At 52.2% G+C, this 9,781-nt stretch overlaps 1 protein-coding gene across 2 annotated transcripts in view; it reads left to right on the top strand.

Annotated features, from left to right (window-relative positions):
* The first annotated feature begins 7,550 nt into the window (after positions 1-7,550).
* Positions 7,551-9,781, top strand: part of PACSIN1 (protein kinase C and casein kinase substrate in neurons 1) — a 61,390-nt gene continuing 59,159 nt past the window's right edge. The window contains exons 1-2 of one of the 2 annotated variants that reach the window (XM_080666675.1): positions 7,551-7,691; positions 8,037-8,157. The gene's annotated coding sequence lies outside the window, so the exon portion shown is untranslated. The remainder of the gene's footprint in view (positions 7,692-8,036; positions 8,158-9,781) is intronic. The other variant, XM_080666677.1, reaches the window with a different exon arrangement.

The raw sequence follows: 9,781 nt of genomic DNA, 5'->3' as shown, positions 1-9,781 counted from the left end.
TGTGTTTCTCCTACATCGATGTTTCTCTTTGTCTTTCCCTCTCTCTTCCATTCTCTCTAAAAATCAATGGAAAAATATCCTCGGGTGATGATTAACAAAAACAAACAAACAAAAAATAAATAAAGGTGATTAAATGTCTAAAAAAAAAAAAAAAAGGAAAAGAAATGGTGCTGATGGTGCAAAGGCGAGACCAAAATCGACAAGGTGTAGCTCTGACAGCCCTTGAGCCCGCGCCTCATGATGCTGTAGTTGCTGGAGGCTGCATCCAGGAGCCTGGTCAGGGCTCTGCCTCCCCCTGGACCCGTCCCGTGGAACACTTACTGAGCAACGGGGCCCACGGGAATAACCTCACTTCAAGCCTTCCATCCCGTTATCCAATGCTGCGTAACAAGCCACCCCAAGCTTGGTGGCGCACACAACAATGTATCACCTTTCCGGATTCTGTGGGTCGACTCAGCTCAGCTGGGTGGTTTTCTCACTCAGGATCTCTTGTGTGTGGCCCTGGTCGGGTAGCTCAGTTACTTAGAGTGTCATCCTGATAGGCCAAGGTTGTGGGTTTGATCCCAGATCAAGGCACATACAAGAAGCAACCAATGAGTGCATAAATAAGTGGAATAACAAATTGATGTTTCTCTCTCTCTCTCATAAAAAAAAAAAAAAACCTCTTGTGCGTGGGCATTTGCAGCCAATTGCTGCTGGGGCTTGACGTATCAGAGGCTCTCTCTCCCTGCTGCTGGTTGGCGCCGGCTGTCAGCGAGGGCTGTTAACCAGAGCACGAGCAGGAAAGCTGCCAGGTCGCCCAGGGTTACATGGGAACTAGCACAGCATTACTTCTGCCACATTCTACTGGTCAAAGTAGTCCGAGGGCACAAATTAAAGGGAGGTGGAGAAGGAGGTCCACGCTGCAGAGAGCCTGGGAATGAAGCTATCGCTGGGGCCATCTTTGGAAAATATACTGTCACAGCCTCAAAATGCATCGAGGTGGGGCTCTGCCAAGATAAGCAAAGACTGTCTACTTTGCACAGTACTGTGGACTCTGCAAAGGGCTTTCCTGCCCATGCTCATCACAAAAGCTGGGAGGGATGTGGCTGCGTGAGGCAGGATAGCCGCGTGGGGCCGGAGCACCTGGGTCTGCATCTGAGCACCACTGCTTCCTTCCTGTGCGCCTAGGGGAGCGACTTCACCTTTCTGTGCCTCAGTGTCCTCGTCTGTCAAGTGGGGGAATAACAATGCCTGCCTCAGAGCTTTGCTGTGAGAACCAGGCCAAGTATTGGCTGTGGGGCACTTGGAATAGTGTCGACGATAGAACAAGTCCATGTGAACTGTGGTTTATTTTTATCTTTAAAATTTGTAATTTAGCCCAGTTGGTGTGGCTCAGTGGTTGAGCATCAATCCAGGAACCAAGAGGTCACAGTTCAATTCCTGGTCAGGGCACATATTTCTCTCTCATCCATATTTCTCTCCATCTCCCTCTCCCTTTCTCTCAAATCAATAAAAACATTAAAATTTTGGTAATTTATTTTTTAAATCATTTATACATTGACACGATTCCAACATCAAAAAGGAATACGAGTCTCTCTTTCTCTGCCATCGAGGTGCATGCATTTGCTTCCTCTTTGCCATGTCTTTCCACAGACTTTCAGGATCAAGAGGTTCCCGGCCAAGAAACAAAAGCAGCATTGGCCCATTCCCAATGGATTCGGATGAAAACTGGTAATAAAATCCAGTACAACTCAAAGAGGAGACATTGGAGAAGAACCAAACTGGGCCTATGAGGAATCACAAATGAGAGATGGCTCACATGTTTATGCTGTATCCAGGTTGCCTGCACCTTTAAATGGTTGAAAAGATCGCTACTGTCTGGACAGCTGGGGCATTTTAATTGGAAAACTATTGGATTCATGATTTTGCTCTGTTGATTTTTTTTTTTTCTGCAGGAGTAGATTGGTTCAGTAACAAATGTGTGAGACCTTAAAAAAAAAAAAAGGAATATGAGAGTCTGCAGAGTGGAATGTCCTTGCCCAGTATCCAGCCTCCTGCTTCCCTTCCCCCGGGGGAAACCACTCTTCCCATGTCCCGCAGAAATAACTCCCACATTTACATGTCACACACACACACAGGGTAGTGACCAGGCTCATAGTTTTGCACCTTGCTTTTTCCCCTTAAAATAGGTATTTGGTGATTATTTCATATCAAAATGTTGAGAGCTGCCCCATCCTTCTTTTTTTAAAATATATTTTATGATTTTTTACAGAGAGGAAGGGAGAGGGATAGAGAGTTACAAACATCGATGAGAGAGAAACATCGATCAGCTGCCTCCTGCACACCCCCCACTGGGGATGTGCCTGAAACCAAGGTACGTGCCCTTGACCGGAATCGAACCTAGGACCCTTGAGTCCGCAGGCCGATGCTCTATCCACTGAGCCAAACCGGTCAGGGCTGCCCCATCCTTCTTATCAGTTGTATAACATTCTGCTGCGCTGTGCCATGATGCACTAATGACCCTCCCGTGGAGGAGGTGTGCAGTCTTCAGTTCTAACACATTGTGCTGTGATCCATCCCCTTCGTGTTGGTGAGAAAACAGAGGTCTGACAGGCAAAGTGTCCCACGTAGTGAGCTGGCGGCAGAACTAGGGTCGGATTGCGGTCCCCGGGCCGATACCCATGATGATTCCCGTCTCATCTTGGTTTGGGCCTCGAGCTGGCATGAGAGGGGACAGGCGAGGTGCTGAGCAGGCAATCTAAAGTGCTGCTGTCGTCTCGCCTTGCCCTTGCCCTTGGCTGCACGATGGAGAAGCAGCTGGAAGGGAGAGCCCAGCGGTCAGACTGATAACAGCCAGGAGGAGACCACAGCTGGAGGGTGTTGTGCGGCAATGAGCCTCCTGCAGTGCCTTGGCATAAACCTCACTTTCTCCTTCGGGTGGGGCTGGCTTTGGAGGAAGTAGACGCTGAAACACAGGCCAGGAAGGGAGAGGAACTCGGCTCCGTAACTGAAAAGACCTGCCGCGACTCACGGACCGAAGGCAAGTCACCTAAGCTCTCTGGGCCTGGAAGGTGGAGCCTTGATCCAAGGGGGCCTCTCCAGTTCCAATGCCCACTCAATCCATGCTTCCTTGACAAGTCTCACTCCCTCATGTAAAAACGTGGGCATGAGAGTAGCCCAGCTGAGGCAGGGTTCCAATGAGACCGCACGTGGAAGCCCGTGCAGGACGAGAAATCCGCACACATGCAGTCCCTCCCCTGGAGAGTCCTTTTGAGGACGACATTACAGACAGTGAGCTCTGCCCGTGACCACAGCTTCAGTATAAGAGATCATTAGCGAGCCACACTTCTCTGTTGTTCAGGACACAGAAATTAAAAATCAACACCAAAACGTGATGTCCAGCATCTGTTAGGTATTCTGCCTGCATTTAAGGTATTATGCCACTAGGTGGTAGTGGTGTCTAGCCACTGAGGCCTATTCCAGAGCAGATACCCTATGAACCATCTCAAATACCCTTCCTTTTTATACATTGAGAAGCCTCACCGAAGGACCCACTGAGCCTCAGTTTCTTCATCTGTGAAATGGGGACAAGAGTACAAGTTGAGCTGCTGTAAAACCCTCCTATGCACAGTGAGACCCTCAGTAAATGTGTGCTTCTTTCCGGAGTGATTAAGAGCCAGGCTTTGGAACCAGGCTGATGGGCTTCAATCCCAGCTGCACTCCTCACCAGCTGTGTGGCCTTGGGAAAATTGGGCTTGGTTTCCCTGTCTGTAAGTGGGGCTAGTAATGAGTCTATCATTTACATGTGTAAAGTGCTTAGAAAGAGCCTACTCTGAGAAAAGTGCTCTGAGTTGGCCATTGGCTGTGTATGACCTGGGGTGAACCCTAATTCTGGGCACCTCCCAAGTTGAGGGCCTTGTCAAGATGATATGTCTTCAGGATGTTTTATCGCCTTTGGAATGAATTGTGGACAGAGAAAGCCACAATTCCAAGGCTCCTGCCACCCCAGTTTAGGTCCCAGGATTCAGGCCACAGCTGACAATGGCCTCTGTCCACCAAGCAGGTGATGGGAACCAATTTGCGAGTGTGAAGCCAGCTGGTGGGAAAGATTAGGAGAGGACAGAGGGGCCGTGAGGCTTTCAAAAGTACTTTTGTCCTTTGGGGGTGTCTAGCTCACCTCCCTGCATGCAGCTGGGAGGCAGCTCAGAAAAGAAACACCATGGGGTGGGCAACTGGGCCAACCGCATCTGGCTCTGTCCGGCCCCATCTCCACACAGGTTGGTGAGGGAGGTAGAGGAATCTGGTGATGACAGCACCTGACCAGAAGTCAGGTCTGTTTTTAGCTCAGCTCGGTCACTGATGCGCCGTGTGACCTTCAACGAGTCACTTTTCCTCTCTGGGCTTCAGAGTCCTGCTCTGCCAAAACTGGGACACACTTCTTGCCTTTCTTTCCAACCAGAGCTGTGGTGAGAATGGAGAAACTCCTCAAAACCTCACCTCCTCCTTGAAGCCTTCCACCTTGGATGGAACAAAAGGAAATCCAAAGTCTCCCCTCTCCTCCTCCTCTCCCAGGCCAAACATGCGACATGAATCACCAATCCATTATTCGTCATTGATTGATGGATTCCACACACGCGTGCAGTGCTGGTTTGCCCTCCGGACCGCATGTCCTTTCTGCCTTGTCTGAAAGGACAGGGGAGGGCTGTGCCTGCCTCCTTGCTCCGCATGGTATGGAGAGTCTAGCAGCCGCTGCTGATGGAAGGGCAGCTTGGGGCTCCCAGATGGGTCAGAACTTAGTAGGACAGAGAGAAGTGAGCTGCTGGGGAGATAAGAGATGTGAAAAGCACTCTGAAAAGTGAAAAGTGGCCTGGCCGGTGTGCTCAGGGGTTGAGCGTCAACCTATGAACCAGGAGGTCACGTTCGATTCCCAGTCAGGGCACATGTTCGGGTTGCAGGCTCCATCCTCAGTGTGGGGCGTGCAGGAGGCAGCCGATTGGTGTTCCTCTTTCATTGGTGTTTCTATCTATCCTTCTCCCTTCCTCTGTCTCTAAAATCAATAAAATAAAACATTAAAAAGGAAAAGAGAAGTGAAAAGTGCTGTGCAAATGAGAGAAAGTCTTATTCTCTGGACAGGAGCATAAAACAATAAGAGAGGGAGGGGGTAGGTCAGCTTCATTGAACAGTTTTGCAATCAGAAAATCTAGAAGGAAGCTAGTTCAATCAGAGGAAGCATGGCAGTTGTGTGTCAATTTCCAAAATAACTTTCAATTTGGGATGGGGAGGTGTGTGTGTGTGTGTGTGTGTGTGTGTGTTCCATTGTGATTTTTTTCTGGGCATGGGGCTGCCAGGTCTCAACTCCAATGCAGTAAGTCCAGCTTGTCCACTCCCTCACCCACTCTCCCTACCACCTGACCCTCTATCACCTGCCTTTTCAGGTCTGCCTCTCATCACCCTCCACTGCCCCAGGGTCCCAGTCTCTGCCAACCTCTAGCCTCCAGGCTCTCATAGCTCTCCGTACTATGACCCCACCCCCTGTGCCCATCTCACTCTTGCCATCCTCCACCAAATGCCTGGCTGCCAAGGGACACCGAGTGGCCCTTCCGTCAGTATCCTGTGCTCTGGACTTCACTGCCTCCTGGGAAGTTACCATCCGGGCTCCAGTCCACCAAAACCCTGATAACCCACCGAGCTGGGCTCATGTGAGTACGAGAGGGGCCGGGAGCTGGTCTATCCATGCTAGATTGCACTTTACTTATTTATTTATATAATATATTTTTATTGATTTCAGAGAGGGAGAGGGAGACAGATAAAAACATCAGTGATGAGAGAGAATCATTGATCGGCTGCCTCCTGCACGCCCCACACTGGGGCTTGATCACACAACCCGGGCATGTGTCCTGACTGGGAATCAAACCGAGACCACTTGGTCGACGCTCAACTACTGAGCCACACTGGCCAGGCTAGATTGCACTTTAAGAGCCTCTTGGGGAACTAAAAGAGGACTATCACATAGATTTGGGGTGCATGTAGTTAATGCTAATAATAGATACTAGTTATTGCATACTTATTTGGTTCCAGGCACTTTGCTAGGTGCCTTACATACTAGTATTTGTCTAATTCCAACAACCCTGTGTGGCAAGTCTAACTGTCATAGTAATAATCACAATAAAATTAACTGAGCACTGCCCTAGCCAGTTTGGCTCAATGGATAGAGCCTCAGTAGACTGAAGGGTCCCGGGTTTGATTCCTGTCAAAGGCATGTACCTCGGTTGCAGGCTCCATCCCAGCCCTGGTCAGGGCGCATGAAGGAGACAACCAATCGATGTGTCTGTCTCACATCGATGTTTCTCTCTTTCTGTCTTTTCCCCTCCCTTCCACTCTATCTAAAAATCAATGGAAAAATAAAATATCCTCAGGTGAGGATTAATAACAACAACCAAAAATTAACTGAGCACTACGTGCTAAGCAGTTCACCTAGATTGTTTTGTGTAATGCTCACACAGCCTGTTGCTGTGTCCATTTTCCAAACAAGGGAGCCAAGGCACACTGATCAATTAAGACATTTGTCACACAGCTATTACGATAAGGAGGGGCTCAGTCACATGCCCATTTTTACCAGCAGAAAAGCAACTGAGGGATGTCGGTTTCCTTCTCTCCTTCACCCTTTGCCCAGGCTCATCATGCCTTCTCCCAGGGGCAATGGGGAATTTCAGGCTGAGGTGAGGGCAGTTGGGACCAGAAACTTCTGAGGTGGGTAGGACTTCATCAGCTCAAGACACTAGCATACCCCTTACATGTAGGGTATCCAGAAATGCTCCAGGACCCCAGCCCCAGCCTCCTGCCAAATGTCACCTGGCTTTGCTGGCCTCTTCAAGTAATCCCTCCTTGCCTCCTGCTTCATGTGGCTCATCAGAATCCCAGCTATCATTCAGCACTCCATTGGAATGCTGCCTCCTCCAGGAAGCCTTCCTGGATGGCCTAAACCTAGAACCCTCTCACCTTCTCCGGAATGTTGTCCACTCACTTGGCTGTCCTGTTCATCCTTGGGGTAGGCACTGACACCTAGCATTCCTAACTAGGTGTTGAGTTTCTCCAGGCTCTAACACCTAACATGTGGTCAGTGCTCAGAGAATTCCTGTTGAATGAATAGGATGCTTTCCCCTGGGCCATTGGGGTCATGAATTTCAGTGCCTCTGGTGAGGGGAGATGGAAAGGAAGGCAAGAAATGTAAATGTGTGACCAGCCCATGTGTAAACAGCGGGGGAGGGGGTGGTGGTGAGGTCTGTGGCAAACTAGAGTCTGCATTATGCCTACCTCTGATCAAACTCAGCCATTCCCACTCCCCACAAATAGCTGGGACCTAATTTCACCCTGAATACCCTCTCTTTCCCAAGCTTTATTTTCCTACTTCATACACCCCACTTTAAAATATACTCTATGTACTGTTTATTCTTTTTAGCATCTATTTTCTGTCACAACGGTGAACTACCTGAGGGTAGAGATTTGGCACTTCTGGTCGAAACTGATCGGGGAGAGGGTTATGGGTGGGGTGATGGGAGAAGGGGCCCGCGCGCGCGCGCGCGCGCGCACACACACACACACACACACACACACACACACACACCTACACGCATCCGCACGTACCAGACGCTGGATTAGGAGAAATCAGAAACCGACAGGCGGATAGGGATGGAGAAAAGTCCAAGGAGGTGGGGAGAAGGCAGAGAGGGGAGGGGAGCGACATCCCTGGGTGCCCTGCGTGCCTGCAGGAGCGGCAGAGGAGCTGCTCCCTGCACCCGGCGCCACGGAGCCCCTCTGCCCGGGCTGGGGGGCCCCTAGGGAGGGCGCCAGCCGGGGAGCTGGGGCCGCTAGGGGCTCCCAGGGGCCCGCTAAGCCGCTTGCTGCCTCCTCAGCAGCCGGGCCCCTCCACCTGCGCAGGCACCGCCGCCCTGCGCGCCCGCCATTGGCTCGCTACGTGCCTCTAATCTGCGCATCGGTGCACGCCTCCTCCCTCACCCCCACCCCCTCGGCTCTGACCTTCCTCCTTCCCGCAGCCCGGCAGATCCCTAGACACGGCGGCGGCGCAGCAGCCTCTTCCCCTGGGAAGTCGTCCCGGCTTGAGGCCAGGCCCCAGACGCCGTGGCGCCGTCGTTGGTGCTGGGCCTCCTGCCCCAGGTAGGGGTCTGGCCCTTGGATAGAAGGTGGGGAGGGGGGCCAGTTAGGAAGTGCGTGTTGGCGGTGGGCGCCGAGACTGGAGTCTTGGGGCGAGAGCGCGGGGGTGGGGGGATGAGGGTTCGGGCAGTTACCTGGAGAGAGGTGAGCGAGAGGCCCGGGGTGTTCTAAAAGCGCAGGGGTTCGCAGACATCCCCAGGCAGTGCCAGAATGCCCTGCTGTGGGCCCCCAGAGAGACGGAGCTGGCGGCGTGGTCCTTACCCACAGGAACACGCAGGAAGTCGGTTCCTTGGTGAGCTGGGACCGGGGCCCTGGGCTGCGTGACTCTGGCCCTGGGGCATTCTGGTACCAGCGGGGCAGGGGGGGGGGAGGGTAGTGCCAGCTTGGCGCAGAGGCCTTTATGGATCAGAGTGGGCTGGGGAGAAGCACAGCAGCTGTTGTGCCCCCTGCCCTGTCTGGTTTACAATTAAAGGTGTTTTTTTCCTGTCCTCTGTCCCTTCCCTACAGCTGGGATGGGAGGGGGAGAGGAGAAGGAGCTAAATGGCGGCATATCCTGCCGAGGCCTGGTCCGTCTGGCACTGCCCTTCTCCCCAGGCCATTTGCTGCCCGTTGCCCCCCCCCCCCCCCTTATTTTTGCTTTTCAGGAGGCTATGAAACATTAAAAGGACATCAGGGTTTGGGGGACACAGTGGTAAACACCAGAGTTTGGCCAGAACCAGCTTCAAGCCCCAGCTGCCCCACCCCCACCGCCCTGCTCTGTAGCCCACGTGCGGTGACACATGTGGCCACTTTTCTTGAGCCTAACCATAAATAACCACCTTGCCCTGGCTGTGGCCCCGGGTGCAAACAGACTGTCAGGGATTCTGGAGGTCCCATCCCTCAACTGCCTGGCCTTCCCATCACTGACTCACCACTCATAGGCCACCCCCTCCAGGCCACTTCCTTGATACCCCAGGTGAGATCCTCCCTCCTGCCCTGCATCCTCCACCTCGTCTGCCTTGTGGTTTGGCTACTTAAGTCTTGTCTGTTGCTCTCTAGACCTTCAGGGTAGGAGCCTGTCTGATTCATCTCTGTCATCAACCCAGACTAGGGCCTGGCACCAAGTAAATGTTTGTGGAATAAGTAAATGAATGAACCTGAACCCTGGGAAGTAGCTGGTACCTGAAGGAAAATTCTCTTGGGGGTTTGTGTTTTCCTTCCAGCCCCTCAGGACCAAAGAGCCATCAAAAACAGACAAGCGCATATAGGCCCTTCCTGGACCTGGAAGTAGTGGGCAGCTGTTGTGTTTGGAGATCAACGCTGCAGGCGCCGGAGGGTCACTTTAAGACCCCGGTTTGCATGCCCTGGCCTAGTCCAGGCTTGGCGGAAGGCCCTGATGAAGGTTGACTTTCCTCAGCCCCTGGGTTGGCACTTTATTTCTGGGGTGCTCAGCTCAGTCCAGAGGCCTCTGTCTCTCTGTCCCAGCCCTTGGGAAGGTTCCAGGGAGCCTTGAAGCCCCAAGCCAGGCCATCCTTCGCCTTGGGTCCTCAGAGTGAGCTCTGAGCAAATCTCGTGACTCCATGTGTGGAGGAGCGAACCGGGACGGAAGAGGCTGCCACCATCCTGTCTGTGACAGACGGGACATTTG

Source organism: Plecotus auritus (genome assembly GCF_963455305.1).
Source record: "Plecotus auritus genome assembly, chromosome: 4".
In the NCBI taxonomy this organism is placed as follows: Eukaryota; Metazoa; Chordata; class Mammalia; order Chiroptera; family Vespertilionidae; genus Plecotus; species Plecotus auritus.
Note: the sequence above shows the minus strand (reverse complement) of the source record. Positions and strands in the feature narration are given on the sequence as shown.